General features: G+C 37.7%; 1 protein-coding gene across 5 annotated transcripts in view; it reads left to right on the top strand.

The window, feature by feature from the left end:
- The first annotated feature begins 701 nt into the window (after positions 1–701).
- LOC136448267 (choline O-acetyltransferase-like) overlaps positions 702–24,229 on the top strand; it is a 65,030-nt gene continuing 41,502 nt past the window's right edge. For 4 of the 5 annotated variants that reach the window (XM_066447596.1, XM_066447598.1, XM_066447599.1 and 1 more), the window contains exon 1: positions 702–868. The gene's annotated coding sequence lies outside the window, so the exon portion shown is untranslated. Of the gene's footprint in view, positions 869–15,207; positions 15,397–24,229 lie in introns of those variants that run through there. The other variant, XM_066447597.1, reaches the window with a different exon arrangement.

Consider the following 24,229-nt stretch of genomic DNA (forward strand, 5'->3'; position numbering starts at 1 on the left):
TTGGGTCAGGTCACTAACCAACCATAGAAGCATTTAGAAAGCTCGGAGGACCAACCACTAATTGCGAAACAAAACTACTGGGGATATCATTGTCTTTCATGAGTCTGTCATTCATTTCCCATAGCTATTCATAATTAGTGTATGGGGGTAAATTTTTTTCTATATTTTATAACAGAACATTCAGTGATAATTTAGCTTCACGGTAAGAGTAAAGTCCCTTGAACTCATCCGATGCGCATTCTAACTAAAAAGGGAAACATGAATATAGCTAGAAGTACTAGCTTCCAATGAAACATTTTTCAAGATCCTCAAACGTACAATTCAAAATCGTTTAAAAATCAGTAACAGATAAACAAACAAATGAAAGATGTGAAACCATTCTTTTTATCTTCATTTTTGCTTTTCAATAAAAAAAGAAATACGCGGTTGACCTAATAAAAAACGCATTGGGCGTGTAAACGGCTTTATGTCTTACCAACAACACAACATACATTTGAATGAGTACAAATAGGATGAAATGTTTCTACAATATGACATTAACATTCATGGCCCACCATATCTTTGGAACATACGTAACAGCAATTACCAAAGCCGGCACCGCCCCTCCACCAAGAATAACGTTGATAGAATCCTCAACCAAACTGCAGCAGAGTAACGTCTTCTGATTGGCTGCTTGTTAAAGGCGGAGGGGGAAGATTGTTATAGAGGTTATTGGAGCTGCAATCCGTGTTGGAGGGTGCTTCAGGATTGCTACCACCTCATCTTCTCACTACTTTTCTGTGATAGAAATTTGGAATCGTTTGCAGTTGATCTGCCGCGCGAACTCCAACGAAGTGACCGTCGTCAGCTTTGGGACAAATCAGAGCAGGTACGTAATGATTTCACACCATTTAGTTAAATCTAACGCCCTATCTACAACCGTAAGGACATAATAGATACCAGAGTGTAAGCGATATGATAACATCTTCGAAGGTTGTCTTGAAATTATTTGGCTACAAGTAAGTACTAAAATACTAAGATCAGGAGAAAGAAGAAAAGTTCTTTAACTAGCCATTACTTCCTCGCTGAGGTGGTGTTTTTGCACGAAGAGGGTAATAATGATTGCTATCAATGAATTCATGTTCTATCATATCTATAACAATGATTGTAATTACTGACGTCATATCAAGGACAATATTATTCTCGAACATTACGGAAAGAACAGGCAAAGGCAGCAAAAAGATATCAATGAAATGAATAACAACATATCATAAGATAACATTTTAACCCATTTTTCTTATTACAATTAGGCGCTCTGTTGTGCTTCTGTCGGCTTGATTTAAATGTCTCCCATGTTGACGTATTGCCGCCCTAGCATGGGAAGATAAGCAAGTGTCAAAAGTGATCTCTCAAAACTGATAAATTGAAGCACGTTAATATTGCATTGCGGCCAATCATACATCAAATACCTCACAAGCAGCAATAACAAGTCAGGACATGAACAACATCGCCCGACAAAGTAGCTGCAAGGGATCAAATGTGTTTAATACATTATAGGATTACTTACTAATGAGGCAACGGCGCGAATAATTGTATATATCACTTATGATTTGTATACCATATCTTGTATCTATAGAAATGAAAAGTTGAGTGTGATGTATGATGTAGCACAGTATTATGTATATGTTGTGGAACCAAATCTTGCCTACGTCGCACTTAACGATTCATATTTCTGCGAAATATAAACATTTATATATATGACAGCTATTTGTTACATATTTCTTGTATAGAAATGATTGTAGATACATGTACAATCTGTAGGATCCGTTGAGGACCCAATCTTGGAACTCAATACCAAACATTTCTAAGGTCTGATGTGTAAAATAGATTAATTCATGCAAAGCAGTAGACATATGGCTTGCTGAGCAAAATATTGCATTCAGAACCTTCCAAACATTCAAAATTCTATCGGAAAGACAATGGAAATAATCCACCCACACATAGCCATGTTATCTATTCAAGCCAAACATGTAGGTCATGTAAAATTATTTTTTTACACTAGAACAGTCTTGACGCAAGATTCTTAAAAAGAAGAAAATCGTAAACATGGTGGACTTCGAAGCACCCCACGTAAGGCTTCTGTGAGTGTCTATGACGTTACAATAAATTGTACAAGCAACCAGAGACGCTAAACGTTGCAACATCTATCTCAAAGATCTAGACCTACATGTATGTCAATGATGAATTTGACGATACGGCAGGAATAGCAAAGAAGATATAGACCAAGACGACGTCAACATTCGTCAACTCTTAAATTGAGACAAACGAATATAAAGATTTGTCATTGACGGATTTTCTCCGGTTTCAATACACTCTACAATAATGTTCTCCGCCTGCAGACGAAATTAAAACCGGATCAGCTGAAGCTTACGGATTTACCTGTCGGACCAGTAGGTGTCAGGGGGCATCCGATATTGTTGGTGGAAAGATGTTCGGATCATTGATTTTCCTGGCAGCAGGCAAAATCTAATCTTCTCCGCTCTCTGAGCTATGGTGTAATCTTTCCTCTACCGATCGGTCATTATAATTGATACGCCTTACTTTAGGAAGGACAACCCTTCTACAACCCATTTTCTAGCAGAGAGATTATTCGTCTTTAGATCGTATTACGATCAAGTGTGTTTTCTTGAAACTGGATTAGGTTACGGTAGTCGAGAGATATCAACTAAAGCTTGGCTGTTAAAGAGATAGCACAACAAATCTGACAAGTAGTTAAGTTGTACAGTGCTGCGAGATAATGAAATATTTGCCTTGAGTTTGAAAGTGGTTTAATTTAAAAAGACTTTGCATTAAAGAAATCTAGATTATTCCTGCTTTTACCTTTTCGCAATATCTTTATCTCTATTTTCCTATCGCATTTTGGATGGCATATAGAATATGTTCTAAATTGATTCCTCAATCCCTAGTTTTGAAGGGACGCTTTAAGCTGAATTTGTTTATTTCTTTTTGATAACGTCAGAATTTGCATACACAGCTTGGGACTGATGTGATTAGCCGATGCATATTTGTGTAATCAATCAACGTCTGCAAATTTAAGTAGAACAAAAATAGCAAGCATCGTGGGGTGGGGATCATACTATATCATTTATAATAAAGAATATAATTCAAATGCCTTTGGTAGGTTTACAATGCGTTTCGACTACAAAGGCGTTGTAAATAGCTTCCTAGATAGTATCAAAAGTCCACATCAGAATCAACAGATCAGATAGACCAAAAAAATGAATTTGACCCTCCTCTCTCAGATAATAATAAACGAAAGTTGTGATACAGATATCATATGGAAAGCGGCAAATGGTACTCAAGCTTTACAAACCTATATTTTGCGCCCTTGACTTTACTTGCGTATCTATATTCCCATTAGTAGCTTATTAGTAGCTTATTGTGACTGCAGCGCTTTTATCAGGATCTTTGGAAACCCTAAGTAGATGGAAAAGCTAGTCAGAATCGTTTCCATTTTGGCAGCTCACGAATGACGTCCTCAACACGTTCACTAATATCACAGGCGCCTCCTTAATTGACGTCAAGAGACGTAAACAGCGATGTTATAGGAAAGATACGATCTTAACTCAAAAGATTTAAGCAAACATATCAGGAGAAGATGTAAAAATGATGTATGTACTTGTAGGACATACAAAAGGATTCAAATGTGATTCCCTAATCGTTTTCAAACCTGTTTTGAAAAGTTTACGAGTATAAAACAGTTTTTCATAAAATGTATCAGCAAAATATAATCATAAAATGTACCTGGTTTTCAACTTTTCCTATGTCACGTTGTTTTGCCAGTTGAAAAAATGGAGGGTATGTTTTGTTCGTGTGCGTGCTTTTCCTCTGTTTTAACACGATGAACAAAAAAAACCTCGGTGGATTGTCTTGACATTCGGTATAGAGGTTAGTCTTGACGGGACCGCGTTTTTTTCTGTGTGATGTCTTTCAAATAACCTACCTGAATACTACATAAGCATAGTCCAAAAGAAAGAAGAAAATAGAATTCAGGGGTTTGATTCCTCAGAACAGATCCGAAGCGTAAAGCGTTGATAATTGAGAATACCCCATGGGAAAATATCAACATAATACCTCATGTCTATTTCTCTAAAAAAAAAGATTGTAACTCCAATGATATAATTCTGCTGTACAAAACGGCTAGATGAATTATGCCATAATCCTAGCACCGCACACTTATATTCCACGTACGCTAATCGTTGTTCTATGCTAGCGACTTTGATAATCTACCTCGGATCTTTCCTCATCTTACCCCTCTTGACTCTAGACCAGTATAAGCTGGTATCCAGTGAGGGCCAGTACCATGACGGTTTAATATGTCTCTTCCCCCTTGCTTAATTGCGCGTGTGTACGGGGCAGTCATGCACACGTGAGTAGCATGTCGTCCATTTCATGCCACAGTATTTGGGGAAATGAAAAATTATCAATCACAATCCCTGGTGTCGAGTCTGCGATATTGGAAAAACGCCCTCGCAAGCGTGCCTGCCCTTTTTGCTCGGGCGTTCGATCGGGTGTGGAATTGTGGCGGAAGAGGGCGGGGGAGTAACAGATACGGTCCATTTGCGTCATTCGACATTTATCCGTTTGGTATAAACATATGAAGGGGGTCAGTGCGATATCTCTAGTCTTAGAGAGTTTATATCCTTTAATTTATGGGTATGACCTATTGTGTGAGGCATTGCTTTTTCAATGAACAGACACAATCACTTACTTGATCACTATTGTAAGCATATAATGCTGTAATTCCTATCAGTGATATGGTTCATCCCTTAACAGTTTCTCGAATAGATAACTCTCACTCTATATCTTGTGAGTGAGAGTTATCTTTTGAGATTATATTAATCTCAAAGAGATCAAACGATATTTCTCAATAGTTCCCTATACTTTTCGCGACCGAACTCAAAATATGGTTTGACAAATTAGAGCACAACATTTGCTTGGGTTGCGCATAGCCATGGAAAAGGATAAGTCATGTCACATTGACAAAGTACATATGTATTATTGATGATGATGATAAACCTGCCACCGTATCTCGTTACCATGAGATATATAGGAGCTCTGGAGATGGTAACTGTAAGATTATTTAAACACGTTTAGTGAAAGTCAATATTACATACCAGTTTTTCTAGCTTTAGCGTCTTATAGAAATATGCCTTTAACACATTGAGCGCATTAATTTCTATACGATAAAAGGACGTTTTTTCTAGCCCTATCAAAATTGCAATAGAGCCACAGGTCTAGGCAAGCTCAACGATATCAAATTAGATTAACCATAACGCTACGGAACATTTAGCTCAAAATATGACAAGGGACAACAATTTCTTATGTCAAGTCGCCCCTGTACAATCATGTACATATTTTGTAACTGTCGTTGGTCTACTTATTCTTTAATTTTTGACTTATCAAATTATTGCCTTGTCCTGCCTTTTTCTAGCTTGGCAGTGTATATCTGTGTTGAATTGAAACGTATAATAGCAATTATTTGGAGTGCAGGGATATCTATGAATTATCTTGATATTAACAGGCTAGTTTGTGGTATATGAATGTCAAATGTTGTCAGTGCCTTTAACTTTTTAAGAATTGCATCAGTATAGAAACTTTTGATGCTATTCTAACGTAGGGTTTCTAAAGTACAAATTGACGTAGAGTACCAACTCAACCACACAATATTACAATGTAACCGTACGCCGAGTAGCGATAAACAACGCTGTAGTAAGAGTAATAACACGTTTTGGTACTATCAGATTTCCTTCTTTTGGATGATTTTCAAAATCCTTGGAATGTTCTTTTTTAGTACAATGTATTTTCTCCACATCATTCTTTCATCTGTTAAAACACCTAGAAAACGACTGCGCGTCACTTGTACGTTTGGAGACTATTGGAAATCATGACCCCAATTTTCACAAGGACCAACCAGATCGAACTGTACTACTTGCGTTATCTATCATGACATATCATTGCGGTGGAAGATATCTACCATTCCTTTAAGATTTATAGCGTATGTCTTCAGTGTCAAAGAGATTCTTCGTCATAAAATCTCACTTCCACACAGCACCAGACAGATGATACAGATCAATAACTGTAATAACTTCAAGAAAGCAAGAGAAGTTGTTATGATATAAATCGAAGACAGGAAAAAATCCAACATTCTGTCCAGCCATACTTAAGGTATAGATAAACATCAACCGTGGTGTAAATGTGCTTCCCCAAATGTGCTAGCGGAAATGTCGATCAAACATAGCAATTACTGATGGTGTATGATGACATTTTCTTGCCAGACGCATTGGTTTTATCGCGAGTCCAACAGGATATGGCAATGTCTCCAAAGAGAACACTTGCTCTGATCTACTAGTAACAGGAGATGGGATTTTACGCTTCTGGGTTATATATACTGTGAGTTTGTTGATCTGAATTAGCTTATAAGTCACAACTAAGTATATACTTGTAGGCTATATTGCAATGCTAATAAACGACGAATAGAGTGTGAAAGGTGTTGGTATTCTTGCGTACGTTTTATTTGTACATACAAAATCGACTAAGGATGGATTCAGTTTTGAGGCTGTATTTTACACTTCTTGTTTGTGTAGATTGTGAATGTGTTCCTCTGAATTAGCGTACAAGTCACAGCTAAGCATATACTTGTAGGCTACATTGCAATGAAAATAAACGAAGAATATAGTAAGGGGCTAGAATTGCTGCGTACGTTTTATTTGGAAATACAACATCGAATGACATTAGATTTAGTTTTGATAGGCAGATCAAAAAAAAACAATACAACATGTCTATTTTTCCTATGTGATTGATATCAGTCAGTCAGGTTTTCATGCATCATCATGCAACTATCAAATCAAGAACAAAAAATGACATCTTAAAAGATATTACATGATTTTGTCTTAGTCCTTAACTTCAATGAAAAGTTAAATTTCTTGTATTAGTATTATAACTGTCGTATTTTTTCATCCGATTTTTTTAGCTTATTATGTTACTATTATTTCATCATTTCTTATATTTTAATCATTTGTCGTTGGATAGTTCACCAAATTTGTTTTTCTTTTTAAAGATTAATAGAAAATATTTTAATCTCCGTATCATGAGCCAATATGCCCTAGAAAGTTGTATTTCTGCAGTACGCATCATTTTGCCTTCCACGGGCTATTGGGGGTATATAAGATTAACATCTTCGTGCTTCAGTGGCGTCGGCTTATAAATTCAACACATCTGTGGGAAAGTTTGTGTGATAGCCGGGGTAGACGCCCATAGATTGTCTGTAAGGTTGCGTGCGGTGTCCACTTTATATTCTGTGCCATTCACAGTAACTTGGTGTGGGTTCCGCATCTGGTAAATTGGTGTACTTGTAAGATCCATATGTTTCTGTGCCGTAAGTACATTATTTCAACACCGGGGTTTGGCAGCTTGGATCTTGTTTTTGTTAGAAATGTTGGATTTCATTTTATCTAGATTTTTGCTTGCTTACTACATACACCATATGTTTTCCAGTTTCAATTTCTTTTTTTTGAAGTCCAGACTTCAAACAAAATGTATTCCTTAAGGTAATTCAAATAATACTAAATGACTCTTATATTCTTTGCAATCAGGAAAAAAAACGTTGCGAGAACTACTGAATCAATTCTATCCATATCCGTCACTGAATGATCTACTAGTGTCAGTCAGGATCAATCACCTGCATTTATATCTTGAAATCGCAAGGGGCGCTACAGCTACGACGATGGCTTATAGTGCACATACAATACGCATAGAACTTCCTTCTCGCTAATGCTATCAGTACCCTTCAGTAATGTAAATAGAAATAAAGAACTTGGATGGAATGTGAGCAAAATCTGTTATACATATACGTATGTACACGAGCAGCCAAAGATACCAATTATCAATATCTAACCTTTTACTGCGGTCAAGTGTAAAGACAGCGAGTCAGATAGTAATCGATGAGTTGAAGACCAGGTGCCGCTTTTGAAGAATCTCGGCCTTAAGGGGAGTACGATAACCATTAAGAGATAACGGGTTTGGCATATTACTTCCCCCCGGTTACCAAAGCATCAATGATCTTGTGTCAAAGGCCTTTTGCATGAGTTAGACAAGGTCAAGGTATCGATCTTGACAATGTCACCAACTAAATAGCATAAACTGACTTTATATAAGCGTACTGTAAATCAAAAGCATCAGTAACAACAACAATACGTTTTCTAACAGTTTATAAAGCAAAGAAAATATAACCTAGAGTTTCATAAAATTCAACTTTAAAACTGAAATTGAAATAAATCATACTCGGCTTTGAACTTTTATCGGCAAAATAACGTCATTTAAGATATTTGCGATTCACATTGAATTATAACGTTAAAAGCATGATGATATGATTCGCATGGCTATTGTTTGCATATTTTATCAATGAGAACATGTTCAGGCTACATTTCCAATCTGTTTGCTTTTGAAATTAAGACAATTAGAAACTCCCGTATGTGTCCGTAAGTATTTCATTATTTTAGAGTGACAGGATGGGAGCGGGAAGATGGTGTAAAACGAATACAGCTGGTTGAATGTTAAGATCTACTTGGAGTTCAAAATGTTTCCCCACAGGATGGTAGGACTAGTCCTTCACAGACATTCCAGGTCATGGGGTCATCGGAAGAGGCTACTAATTCACGGGAGAAGTGATATCATCGTTTTTGGTCTGTCAGTCTGTCAGTTTTTTTGCACAGTTATATGTTTTCCGCTAGCCACGTTCACAGTAGAGTGACAGGCAGTGACCATGAACACATGTAATGTTAATCAGAACTTTAACACCCTCATAAACTACAATTAAACAATCCATAGAGAAAACTCTTAATACTTCACGGAGGCGTGCGATCTTCAAACTCTAGATTTTATCAAAACAGACTCTTATCTAGATGCAAAATTAGCATGAATGAACTTCGGATCAAGATTGTTACAGTAACAAACCGATGGCAATGTCTACATCCAATGCTGTTTATAGAACCTGCACGTAACGTTTACTTTAATAAAAATGAATCATTCCAAATAGGGCTCGATGAAGGGCGACGCAATCCTTGTAAAGGGAACCAGGCCAGGTGGCCCGAAACCTCTCTGTTCGATTAGGGTAGCTCAGTCGACCGTTAGATGCATCTAGGCACTCTACACTTCCCCACTCTCAGGCAATTGCTCCTCTCGTGTAGTAAACTGGCTTTTAGATGATTCCATCGCTGGCATTGATTGGTTTGCATTAGACAGACACTGTTCTATCAGTAGCTGATGCGTGGCAATGTTAGATTGGATCATCCACTCTCTCTCACAACAGAACGTCATGATTAGCGAGGTCAAATTTACACAACAATGTCTTTAGGCCAGGTCAAAATGGATACAAGCATATAGTTTATATTTTGGTTAATAGGTTGGGACTAGGTTTTTCCATCAAGTCAGAACTTAAAAGTATTAACTTAAGGGCATGGTAAGCTATAATGATGGTATCCGCTGCCGTAAAATGATTTTGGCATACAAATGATATTTTTTGGTTGAATTAGAATTTGTTAACATTATTTTCTATCTTTTTAATTCTAAGTAAATAAGAGAATATAAATGAAACTAAAGGCATAGTCTTGTAATATACTATTTTTCCTTTCGTGGCTTTTGCTTTATTTTCAAATCATAGCGACATACGGAAAGCAGAGGCTAAGGCAGGGACAGGACTTCTTGGAGGATCCACTATGAAAACAAGGGCTCAGTTTCTGGCCTTTGCACGTACTAAGTAGGTAGGCAGCGACATACGGAAGCCTAAGATCTCAAACGTCAAACATCTTAACCAAGTACGTCATGACGGATCCCCAAGCTTGTCCAAAGTTTCCGCCGGTGCAAGATGTCGATAAAACGATGCACTTAATGGGTATACAAGTAGGGACACGATTGTGGCCCAATCTAAAGAGAGTGCTGAAATGTATATGTCAATTTTTGCTTTTTGATGAGACCTATAGCTATAAACACCACTATTGTACAATCTATATTGAAATTGCGTAGATCAATACATGTTCAGGACATCTCCGTCATTATATCAAAGGCTGAAAAACATTGGTAAAAATCATTAAATTTGTTTTTTTCTTTTGCCTTTTCTTCTTTCTGTTGTATGGGTCTTTATGTTGTAAACATACTTCCGTAATCTTTCAATGGTCTGGAGTGGGCCAGCTGTTACACTTGTGAATGTTCTATTTTGAATGTCTGTTGTCCTATGTCTTAAGTTAATTCCTTAGCGCCATACCCGTAGAAATGAAAATAAGACATCAAAAGAATAAATTCTAGACGGTCAAACGTTTTGTTTGTTGAGACGTGTTAAGAGATTGAAGACAACACAAAGCAAAGAGTCACCGCAAGTAAATTCCAGTTTGTCTTTTCACGCCTGCTGTACGCACTTTATACAAAGTAATCCTGAAAACCTGTGGGATAGCCATTCATTCATGCAACCCAAACGGCTTCGGTCAGAAACATAACTTACCAATATCAACGAGGTAGTTGCGCGTAAGAATTCATCTAGCTGTCCAATTCTTTCTCTGGAATGACCACAACCGCTCCAACAGTGCATTTTACTACGCTGTAAAAAGGTGAGCATCTAGTCTTCAGCAAGAGTTTAACTACGCCCAAGATCAATCCGTTCGCTACGAAGATTGATGAAGCTTCGTGACTTCGCTTCATCCTTGCATCAAGGAAGCGTCACCTTTTGGAACCAAGTGCAAGGAGAGGGTCAATATGGTGTGCGCTGGTGCCGGGCAGCAATAATCATAGTTTCCCCAAGACCCGGCACGTAATGGCATGGATTTTATAGGATACTACAACTCGGAATGTGAGTTTATACGTCTGTTTTCTACCAGTCGTAAAAGTTCTGCATGACTCGCAGTCTGGGTGCACTTTTAGGTGTTATATATTGATGAACAAAGCTTGATAATAGAACATCAGCACTTTTATCTACTTGGAGTCCATTCTCAATTTGTTTTTATTCATCCATCTATTTATTTACATGTCGGCTATGAGAGACATCCAGGTCTGCCCGACTATCAAGTGAATACTGCAATTCCATTGTTTATCTTCACAATCAATGATAAAACACTGCAAACATATCGCCAGCATTCTTTGTATTCATTTGCGCTTTTTTATGGACAATTTTTGCAGTGGATGCCGCGACTTTTAGTCTGTTTAACACAAACTCACTGTCGATGGCCCTATAGAACCCCTTATTTGCTTCTATCTAAGATCATGAGCAGTCGAAGGGCAATTTAGTCAGGTAACTTCTAAGCCACGTCAGTACAGCAACTGCAAATGGCTATATCCATACCAAAGTCTCTCAGTGTATGTTTATCTTTAGCCGTTGGAAACTAGGAACCATGATACCTCTATTGAGCCCTTCCCAGTACTTCCCAGTACAAAGCAACATTCGGTCAGATGTCAGAATTCCGGAGTTATTCTATCACTTTCTGATGTATTTGGAAGAAAAGTAAACTGCGTGTGATTCTTTAGAATTCTATCAATCAAAATGGCTAAGAGATTGCCGTGATACTGTTTGGGCCTTTTCGCTAATATACAAAATGACATTATTATCTCTCAAACTTCCGCCTTCCCGACCTTTCCCTTCTTCCGTTATCTTCGAAAAATGTATATAGATATGCTAGATGTTAGAATAAATGGTTTTCTTGATTTCATGTAAAGATAGAAAAACAAAAAGATACTTTAGGATCTATGTGTTTTGACATTTCCATATCGCGTCAAAACGCAGAGCAAAATTGTCGATACGAAGCCACAAATCTCTTTTGCAGCGGACTGCCAAAACCTCTTTATCAACGTCAGTTTTTCTGGTATCTTCAATCTGTACATGTCAAACAATCATGGGGAAAAATTATCTGTGTATGTGAACGTATTGGTTGCTGTATGAACGGCTAGGGCAATTTTTTTATAAGAATGGGGTGTAACGGCCGTGGGTGTGTTTGCTTCAGGCGGTCACATTTGTCATTTCGCAAGGTTTTTACGAGTTTCGTCAGTGATGCGTTCGGAATGAACTTTTGCTTAGGTTGTAACGGATTTGGTTCGCTGACTAAAATACATTGCGGGGAGTACGTGTATTTTAGGTTTTATAAGAACATTCTTCTCTTGTTTTCATGTGTAAGCGCTGTTGAATGAAATGTCCTCTTGTAATGGTGTGTAGATTAATTTCTAGAGAAATCGATGATCTTGAAGATCTAGTGAATCAAATTTAAGTAACAACGCTAATTACGAACTTTCCCATGAAACCATTCTGTGAGGAAAGAAACCGTATTGTTCACAAGCATCAAAAATAGATTCACTACATGTACATGGTTGTCTTATTGATAAAAACATGTAACTTGAATCTTACATTGAGCATTACTCTATCTTTTAGACAACATTTCGTAAATTCATTTCTAACCGTTACTGTACTTGGCATGCTAGTACTTCGGGGAAAATACTTAGTGGCACTGCAAAAAGACTGCATAAGACATTAGCGAAAGTAGTAGTAATGGTATTACCCGTCAAGCCTTTAGGTTCAATAGCTACAATAAGGTCGAACTCAAATAGATTAAAGTTGTTTGCGTTTTCCCTTCCGCCTACAGATCAACCGCAGCAACATGTATAACCAGTAAACATGGGCGTGAGGGTGTGATCAAAGAAATGTTCTGGACGTTAATCCAATCTAAGGATACGCAAGATCGACGATCATACAGTTACGACATAAGAAATTCCATCTGCAAACTGACCTAGAAAGAGGAGCCGCAGAGAAAATTGAGAAAGCGCAGTGAATGGAAACTTTCACGGGCAACTTACCGCAAAGACGATGCCCTAGGATCATTTTTACAGCTTCTAATGTACTCAAATGGCTATTTCTCAACCATTATACTGTTATCCTTTAGTGCAGTTCAATACCGTAACTCTATTCTCACAATGGGTTTACAGAGATTTAACACAGAAAATGGACTACACGCGGTGTTAATTGTGAAATAATAATGACAAGACGTGTGAAACTAGAAGACCATTTTTGTAGTCTAACCTGACCTCAGATACCTGAAGAATTGCACGTCGATGTGCACAACGAGTAGAATTGGGTGAGACGTAGGCTTAAACAACTACTCTTAGATCTCTGCCTGTCTAAGTACATCGGTATACTCTAAGTGCCCGTACTCCTTTCCATAAGGTTCCGAGTCATAGCTTTGTATGACAACGGAATATAGTATTCTTCCATGGCCTATGTTGGTCACGTTTCTGTTTGCAATACAATTGTCTACACATTGCCCAACTTCAGGATGAAAGTTACAAATAAAGCTGAAACATGCTTAGGTCTTTAAGTCATATATACAAGCAAGGCAGCTCCCATGACAAGTCGGTCATTTCTTGTACTATGACAGAAAACACATGTATGAAGTATAGCACATGAAGCATATCGAATATGGGCCTAAACCACTGATGCATTTGGGAGAAAACAGGGTCAGTTAATAATTCCCTTACAATGTCGACTATCCTTCATAAATATTTAAAGCACTACGTCGAGCGTCATTTCAGTCCTTGTCATCGTTGATGGCTTAAACCGGACGTGACGCATATTGTAACAAGTCTTTCATTTATGATGGAAGCTACTTTTGGTTGATTAAGAGTGTGTATAGGTTATGTTCCTATTGATTATATCATAATAACGTTATCCACGTCGCTGTATCAAAAATAGTTTCGAAAAATATTAACATATTGACTCATATGTATATTTATCTGATGCGAAGCTTACTTTTGGATTTTAATAATTCTATATAAAATTTTCTGAAATCTGGCGTAATGGTTTCTAATAGTTCTTTTATATAATAACGAGAATGTCATATTGCCATATAGATATATTACACTATATATTGCAACATACTTTACTACGTTTGTTATTTCAAAATAAGAGGGTTCATTTTGCTTGGTTGTTGTTGTATTCGACTTGTTTGTTGGGATTGTCTGTATCTTTTAATGTTTTTGGTAAGAGAATAACCATAGAACATAGTGATGAGTCCGCATGAAATTTAGTACGACGGCATACGTAGGTATCGCAAAATGAAGGACCAGCTTGAATTCAGCCGCTTCCTATAGTATTGTAGCAAACCTTCCGTAATTTGTTTCTACGCCTTCTTTTATCTCTCACTTGCCAGCCATCCTTGAACGGAATTGCGTTACGTCTTGTCGTTTTAGCCTGGATTCAGGTGAGACAGGTTTGACGTAATATCGCGCAGGTAGTTCAAACAGTGCTTCATGGTCTAGCCGACACACCCTAGACAAAATAACACTTATTATAACATGCTTTGATTTTCTATTACCCTCATCTATATTTCATGCAAGACGGGAACTATTTTAAGAACCTTTATGTCCTATTCCCTTTGTCGTTAGCGCACGACGTAACATAGACTATATTGGCATAGTTTTTATCAACATCTGACGTAAATTGGTGACATGTTTCAACTGCCATTTCTAAAAGAATTGTCTACTTGCAAATTACTTTGAAATTGTTTAAAACATCGTGTTATAAGAACATTTATCTGGGAACCACCAGTTGAAGAGATAGGACTGCAACTATGTTCTGCCACTTTGCAAGCTGTATTTTGTTACGAACTGAAGCAAAGGGTGTGGTTAAAATCTATTGTCATATATCCAGGGTGCGTAAGAAAGTCTGGATTATTCAAAACGTTTTTAACGTGCGTATTCGGAAGTTCTTCCTCTGTTCCTGGTAAGAAAAGGCAGCTGATCCAATACACACGCCAAATATGTACAATCGTCTTGGCCCGTCTACCCCAAAGAATATTCTATTAGCATATATGTTTCCGACAAAAACGGCCATCAAAAATATTGTTACTTATGACATACATAGTCATTCATTACACAACTTAGACCTAATTGTACTACCTTTGCGACGTACGTAAGTAAATAACGTTGTGGCACATTAAGCGGTGAAGAACAAAGGAAACCGTTTGCATGTCCCCCGTTCCGGTTCCGTTTAAGTCACTCCTGCCTATATATAAACCCAGACCATGCTTGTAGAAGCAAACACTTGTTCTCAGCGTCTCTCTACCTATGGTTGCGAAGTTTTTAGCTGCGAACGGTACACAATCACTTCTTCTCATACCGGTACTGTAGGGTGAGCGACTGTTTCGAGCTATTTGATAAGTCTGTGCCAGTTCAATCTACGGGCCATTGAGTCATCACCAGATCCCTGGTTTTATGAAAACATCTCGCTTTGGTTTAAACGGTTCAACGGCGACGCCTAGCGCACAACCTTTAGAAGAGCTTGTGATTCTTCAAAACACCTCGACTGTCAACGGACTACGATAGTAAAAGGTTTGATGATTTTGTTTTAGTTTTTGGCTTACTGATTTGATATCTACAATTTTTGTTCATTCTTTCTGTTCTGTATCTGAAGATTTGTAGAAGATATAAAATCACATTGTTTGACCATAATCAATGCGTGTTAACTGTATCAGTGATCTTATTTTTAACCTGAAGCTGCGTTGGTTTGTGTAGCTTTATTATCACTATGACATTTACTAATTTTAACTTTCTTTGTCAAGTTTGCGTCTGTACTTAGATCCACTTATTTTGTGAAAATATGACTCCTACTAAACGGAAATATGAGAGTTGTCATTTCCCCTAAAACCGTCGACTATTTTCGTAGAAATATCCTTTCTTTTACAATAACTTACATACACAATTTATTAATTTGATAGCTTTTCTTAAAACGCTGCATGTCGAAATGTAGAAATTTAGGTCAAACACTAAGCTTGAATGGAACGTTAAACCTAGCTGCGATGTATAATCACCAGATAGAAGCCAGTTTAAAAGTTATGAATATTACGAATCAAAGCACCCCACCTCTGAAGAATAACTTATTTACCTTCTACGCCAGACAGTTTGCTGACTTTTAGTCTATGATCAGCTGCTAGATTCCCACACGGTGTCCTGATTTATTCATGTTTTGTTTGTAGTGCTGTTGAAACTAGACAGAATATGTAAATACCTGATGTTCGTACAGTGTAGAGTTACTCAATACATAGTGGATTGTCGCATTATATTCTTGTTCCTGATCATTTGATTATCGTGAACATCGTCGAGATTTCTTCTTTCTCATCGTTTCTCTCCAGGGTGGTAACATGCGTCGTAGGCCATCGTATGATTTTGATATCGTAGAATTTCCAAGCAGACTGACAATGATCTTTTAGACCGCCTTAAGCAATGCAGTTGTTCGGCACATGCACGACTATCCCAAAAATTTCCTTAAGTTTGCGATCGGACGACGATCGGGCGACGAATATGCATATGGTTGGGCTCTTACTGCGGTCTGTCTAGTGTTCTTCCAGAATTACGTATTTGTTACGCATGTGTGAAAACGGTTTCTTGACATTTACACTTACCTATGACGGCAGCCACGTGCAGCGAAGTGTTACATTGAGTTCCAACAGCCGTTCCCTTGGAAAACAGTCCATGCCTTGCGCCTTGGTGTTTTCTTATTTGCTGTTGGCAAATGTCAGTGCAAGCAGCTTTGCAAACAAGTGGTCTCACTTGCAGCGAAGCGAACCTAAAAAAAAAGTCCAGCTTAAAAACCTACCAACACAAAGCCCCTCACTTCTTTTATCTTTAAGAGGGTATTGCAACAGTAAAATGTAGGGCAACAGTACGTCGGGAGAGTACCTCTTGAAAGGAAAGAAATAGTTGAAAAACATCTCGATCCCAGAAACTGAAATGTTTACTATGACAAACATTTGCATCCAATAGATATCAAACCACTAACTTTATCAAATTGATAGAAGAACACATTCGTGTGTGATACCCCCATTCACATACGGCGGCAATAGTGCTCTGGCCTAAAATTGGACAGGACGGTCAACGGATTTCTTTGATAAGAAAACAATCAGTTTACGCTTTGTATGTTTTGTTGTCTTACCATTTATACTTTCGCATTTTGAAGAATATTCCAATCGTGAGATCAAAGGTTGCACAAATCTAATTTAGGTCGCAGCTAGGTCGCTATCTTTTTGAATAGGGACCAAATTCATATTCTGTCAAATCGTGACGAAACTTTTGGAAGAAAAATGACCTGCCGTCTTACTTCGATATCATATTTATGCGTACATTTTGCGTTTTCTCGGTCACGGATCGAGCGAGTACTGCCCAGTTTGCTAACATTATTACTGCCGTTTCATATTGCTCGCCCCGCGCTCAATTTCTTGCGCCATGATGCGTTCAGCGGGCCTTCCTCCATATTGGATCGGCGGCACAACTTCATTACCCTGGGTACGTGACCACGCATGTTCCCAGGATTACAGGCGACATATTCATCTTGGGCTGCCGGGCACGCGGGCGGTTTGGGAACGTGTGAGAGCAAGCGGGAAGTTTATATCTGTCATCGGGGAAACGGCTCTTTGGGACGGCGATTTAATAGACTTTGGGGGAAACATCGATATAAAGGTACACCGGTGATGGACTTACATCATTCAATTCAACATGAAGCTAGAAAGAGACACAGTAGGGGGATGGCAACATTTATTTTTATTACTTTTATTCAAATTTGAGAAAGTGTCTAGTTGCACTATTTTCCGTCACCCATTGAAACCTTGCACACGCCCCAAGACAAACAAACAAACAAACAAACAAACAAAGAAACAAACCCGTAATGCTAATTTCGGCTGTTTTCATCTGCTATGGTATAGTTGTACCAGATCAATATGTTTACACATTTCACATTTCTTGTCACATACAACCGAATTTCAAACCGAAGTTAATTTTTTTTTTGTTCTGATTCTCTCTCTGTTCAATGCAATGATTTCTTTAGCCTCTCCTCTCTCACACCCTTAGCATAGAATGGAGAACAGTCGATCGTCCAAAATTTGATTGTATGACATAACTTAATAGAATTCCATATGGCCAACGATGCTATAGTTTGAAAAACACACAAAAAATGCAAAATGCACATTCTTATCATTGGAATTTGTTGGAACACTAGTAATGGTAAAATACTTGGTCGCTGAACGGTTTCCGTCTCAGTGGAAATGGGGTACCGTGAATGCAGAAATGTTCGCGGGGATTTAATTTCGCGGTAGGAAGAAAATTGAAAATTCACGGGTGCTTTGAGTTCGCGTTTGAAACAATAGTAGCGCTACAGTAAGAACGCAAGAACCCCGAAAACAAAACCACCGCGAACATTTCTGCATTCACAGTATCACTTCCTGACCCAACCATCCGTTCTCATAGCGCTCAAAGCATAGGTGTCCGGGAGCCTGCCTACTATAAATGTCATCAACTCGGATAGATGATAAGCTACTGTCCCGCGGTATCCCCTCATCGTGACGGGGGGCAAGGATAGGGCAGGCGGGCATCAACAAGGCGTCACCGGTGTTTCTACAGGTGGAGACTTGACGTTGACCCGCATGACCCCCGTGCTTTATGATATTTCCTTGGTATACCTTTACACCTTTAAAAGGTGGCATGTTGACAATAAGGTGAAGCTAAAAACCTTATGATGCCTCAGAAATAAGACGCTAGACAGTCTAGTTATCTATCTTTATTCCTTAGGGCCACACTATTTCTAACCCGCATAAATAGGCAATGATAATAAAGACTTTATTGCAAATCTTACCCGGAGGCTAATTGTATTTAAAAGGAATGAAGGAAAAATTATATCTGTTCGCGGTGGTTTTGAGTTCGTGTTTGAAACAATAGTAGCGCTACAGTCTCACAATGGATTTGACTTACTTTTTGGAAACAGTGAAAGACAAAAAATTGATTTTTTTCTCATTCTGTGGGTTGTAGGATTTTTAAGACAAGCGTGGTTAGGGTGTATTTTCGTGGTATCTGTAGATAGCTCACTCAGTTCCTCCTGAACGTTAAAAAGTCGCGTCCAGAAATAGATTGTATTTCGTCTTCCGCCGCTTTTTACGTGTAATGTTTACAAATTCCTTCGTCCATAGGCATTTTATCATCCTAAAGCAAAGTTTTCTTTCTTTCCTACCAGATTTTAGAAAGTTTAACATTAGCAAGTTAAAAAAGTGGTTCTCCCTTCACATACCCCTCCCCTTTCCTAACGGACTTTGGGGTAATGACGAGTTCACGTTTATTCTCGCGATAATAACGAGCATGGGTGTACTCATAATGTTCCACTAATGTCGGCTAATACGGACACGAAGTCAAGGGTCACACCTCTGTGCTGGCGTAATTGGATGTCTCTGTTCATCAATCTCTAACCTGATTAGCTACCGGGGGTCCATTCCCCATGTTTATGAGACGTAAAGAAAGCCGCAAAGAGACTATTGTGAACTATTGATGGGCAGGTGGTTCGATTTGTCTCGGCAGGCTTGGGTAAACAAAGAAGATTGGCAATTACTTAAAGATGGTGTACAGGAGTGTACAAGGTAATAAAACAGGACATTACGTAAAGAACAGCCTAAAGGTCATGTACCAAGGTTTTGATTAATTTTTCGCCGCCTTCGGCTAAATTTCGTGTAGATCAGAAATATCAATTACTGTTGGCTTGAAAATTTGTGTACTCTTTGATAGGTTATGTAATGGCATTCAACTGTGTTTTGGTAACACAATGGATAATTGGGACATACGTACATTCATTTTCTATTAGAGACGGGAGACCCTATAAACTCTCTGTAACTTTTTATTCAGTGCTAAATGAGTTTTGCATTCCATCCGTAGGAAGTTACCTTTATTCCTAAACTTTTGCTATTTTTATATAAAATTTGGGAATATTTCATGACGTAATAGAAGAGATATTATTTTTGGTTTGTTGGTTTTTCTTGATGTGTGTGCAAGTTCTATTCCTAGACATAATGTAAGAACATTTCAACCTACATATTTTACATGTAGATTGAAATGGTACTGTATCTGTTAGCAACACGTGCGAAGAATGTTCTAGACTGGATTAGACTGGCGCCAATACAACGATTTCAGTAACGTACAAGGCACACACCGGCAGTTACATTTAAAGTGAAATGAAGGTACAAAATCGAACCCCATAAGTGAACTGACGGGAAACAACTACAATCTATGTATCGTGTTATATATAACACTATCGTTAACGTGTATATCTGATTTGTATATTTATCAATTTATCAACTAAAAGAGCAACTATCTTCTTAATCGGGCGTGGCCAGAAGCTTGTAGCGTGCTTCAGAGTGACATCACATTAATCAGGCACCTGCAACTGTGCGCTATGGGGGCTTTTCTGACTGAACTATACATTTGTCTTTGCTAAATATAATTTTTTTATACAAAGATCTTGCCTCAGAAAATGGGATAAAAAATAAAGAACAAATCAATATTGAAGGGGCAGAATAAGAAGAGGACAATGCGATATATATTTATAATCTTCCAAACAAAATCTATTTGCTTAAAGATTAATATACAGAAAGTTAGTGTGTTCAATATTCTATAGTGACAGTACGCTAGATAGCTTAATATACATATTGACAATTGTAGAATGGGAAATATATTACAGTTGGTTGACCTCGATTGCTATTTCTACCTAAAAGTTTATAATATGTTTTTGTTTAATATTATAGCTAACAGAATGGTATGTGTCCAGGGACACCTAAAAACAGGCCACAGACCTAAGTTGTGGTTTCTCGCATGTAAAATAAAGACATGAAATTTAAAAAAAAAACATTGGTGCCAAAAGATACGCCAAGGGAGGAACCATAAAATCCCCGTCGAAACAGTACAATAAGATGGATTAGAAGTTAATCCATTTAAGACTCTATCTAGCCGCAGTGACATTCGATACTGCTATAGTTATTGACGAAATCAAACCCCAGGGACATTATCTGAAGTAGTTTCCACCCACGTACTATGATACGTCCTAATTTGAAATACTCAAACTTCAATACTCATTATCTTGAAATCAATTAGAGTCGACAGGTATATTACTGTAACCATGGAACGACGGGGGATTTTAGATATTATGTAATTAATGACCCTTTTTTGATATTCGGTATTTTACTTTCTCACACAATGTACATGTCGTTGCCGACATTATCATTGTTTGAATTGAAAAGAAGATCTAAGGTTCAGGACTAAAGCAAGATAAAAGCTCAACAATAAATCCATGCATAAACTTCTAACGATTTCCAAATATAAACAAAACCATGGGTTTCGCAACAAGTCAACAACAAAAACATTATGTTATCCTAGAAACTCTACCGACGGCGTTTTGGATCAATGTGGCTAAGCAAATGTTGACATGTTGATTCACCAAAGCAACGGATGCATACACCACTAGATAACACCGTATAGTTACGTCAACTGTCAACGTTATGTCAAGAACACTTGATTCTGCCAGCGGCGTTTTTGAGCGGCGTGCTTCAGAAAAGTTCATTCAGTAACAAATCAGATGTATACATAATTAGGGGAACTGTATGGCCAAGTAACTTTCAATGGTCTGTCAAAAGAAGGGTTGTTGAACAAAGTATTCGTGAAATGACTCCGCCAGCGGCGTTTTTCTATCAATGGGCGTCAGAAACGTTGAATGTACGTCAGATTGATACAACTTGAGGGTATCGTAACCGTAACTTCCAATGTTCTGCCAAACGAACAGTTGATAAACTAAGATATCATAGAAATAATCTACTATCTGACAACGGTGCTTCAGGTCAATGAATGAATGAATGAAGACCTTTATTGTACACACATACCCACTGCGTTCAGTACTGGTCACAACAGAAAACGTTACAGAACAAGAGTTCCACGACCTCATATCTCCATGAACAATTCTATTCATGCAAATAACTTACACATTTGCATAAGATATGCTTGGTCATAAACACATTTATCTAACTTACATATGTTGCAATATTGACAGGTCTATAATTTTTAAATTAGATGAATTATGGTGTTTTGCATTAATTATGTTGATGCTCCACTTTCCATAAACTACAAATGTTACATGTATTTGAGTCTGATAATGGAAAAAACTGCAAGTATAGATTTTCCTCATCAGCTATGCAAATTAAGTCACAATTAGCATAATTTGCACTTCATTGTGTATATCTCTATCTAAGCTACCTGCATACTAAGTATCATATTGACAATCCTATAATTTTCCAATTAGATTAGATATGGTGTTTTGCATTAATTATGCAAATTAGGAATTTATTTGCATAATCGGTATCTGTTGATGCTCCACTTTCCATACACTACATACGTTACATGTATTTGAGTCTGATAATGGAAAACACTGCAAATATAGGTTTTCCTCATTAGCTATGCAAATTAATTCCCAATTAGCATAATTTGCATCTCATTGTGTATATCTCTATCTAAGCTACCTACATACTAAATATCATGGAAATCGGTCGTTCCTTTGTTCAGTTATTCTCCTTAGAAGATTTTCACAAAAACGCCCCTGCAGTTCCAGAGGAAGCTGCTAGGGGGCCCAAACCTACACCACTTCTTTGTTACATCACAAGCTATCTGCCACCCAAAAATCAAGACCACAGCACGTCCAGGTCAAAAGATACAAAAATTGAAGTTCCGCTGCAGTACCAAGGTCACTTACCAGGGGGCCCAAAATCGACCTTGAACTTCGGCTTCACAACACCTGCCCACATACCAAATATCATCGTAATCCATCAAGAGGTTCCTGAGTTATGCTGACTATAGTAGTGCGGAAACACAAACAGACAAACAGACAGACAAACACACACACAGACACACCCAAAACAATATCTCCATTTTTCATGGAGATAATAACGCCTGGACAGAATTACGTTGCCTTGTATATTCCTAGCACGGATAGCGGGGTCAAAGGTATGCTTTCTCTACAACTTTTAGCTGTTCTATGAGTTTCCTTTTTTTAATCTTCATCAACAAGACCATCGTAACATTCCGGTGGAGCAAAAGTTTTAATATTGAAATTCGGGTTAGCACCTGTATGCTAACATGGTGTCCTGTGACCAGCATTGACACTGGTATCTGCCCTACACGCAATAGAGGACGCCGTTACTTTGTTAATAACCTCGAAAAATCCGACACAGTGTCCTCTAGCTACGTCACACCGGATGTCGTTTCATCCAATCAGTGGAATAGACCCACCGAGAAGGATTGATCGAGCTCCGGACATGTTGATTAAGAACCGGATTAAGGACGATGAGCAATAAATAATCAGTCATAACTTTCACATCGAAGCAAAGGCAAAGTGACCTTCGTATAATATGGAAACTTTATGAGTAGTTTGTCATTTTTACGTCACGTTTCTCAATGAGGTTGACAACCAAATGATGGCCCTTACTACAATTCGATTTTGACAGAAAAGAGGCCATGCTGTTCTTAGAATGACATATCGGAAGACGGAGAACATATATATATATCCACATCTATATGTGCTTTATTTAAGCCATATGCATCACTTAGGAATCTCACATATCATCTATATCCTATTCTATATTTATTCCTTTTTCTCCCTATCACTTTCTAAGGCATTGCTTGTATCTGTATGATTTGTTCAATACAAACTTCGTATAACATTGAGTATGTTTGAAAGATTCTAGTCACAGCTTCCGATCTAACCATTGCAAGAGGACATAAAACATTAATTGTATTAGTACAAATTAAGAAGATGAACAAAACAAGTAAGTTAAGTGGTACAAAACGATGCAATTACACCAAGACTGACTTTTGTTTTCAATTGTAGGTTTAGTTTCCAACATCTTGACTTTTTTTCAAAATAGGAATACATGCTATTAGGTTACAGCAACTATTCCCCTCTTTTCTCTGTGATACATTACTTAATTGAATGCATCTGACGTCGAATTCGATTGTCTAGGCGAAACTTCCAATTATGAAAATACCACGGGACTTAAGTTGCGATCAAACAAATAAGAGGGAGATCTAATTGACTGTAAAAACATAAGCTGTATGAACATTTTTCTGATGGTACCTCTATGAGAAGATCATTTAGTATAATCTTTATTTAATTACAAATTAGGATATAAATATATATATAACAGAAGAACATCAAAGATAGCAGAAGCAGTCATTGAGTAAAAAGACTTAACCGAACTTAAAACAATCAATGACAAATTACTAGATTTGTGATTGATTCAATCAAAACAAGAACTAAAAACTAGGAAACCCATCAACCATATTCTGTGTAAGTTACCAATGACGAATTTCCATA

Source organism: Branchiostoma lanceolatum, chromosome 14 (genome assembly GCF_035083965.1).
Source record: "Branchiostoma lanceolatum isolate klBraLanc5 chromosome 14, klBraLanc5.hap2, whole genome shotgun sequence".
In the NCBI taxonomy this organism is placed as follows: domain Eukaryota; kingdom Metazoa; phylum Chordata; class Leptocardii; order Amphioxiformes; family Branchiostomatidae; genus Branchiostoma; species Branchiostoma lanceolatum.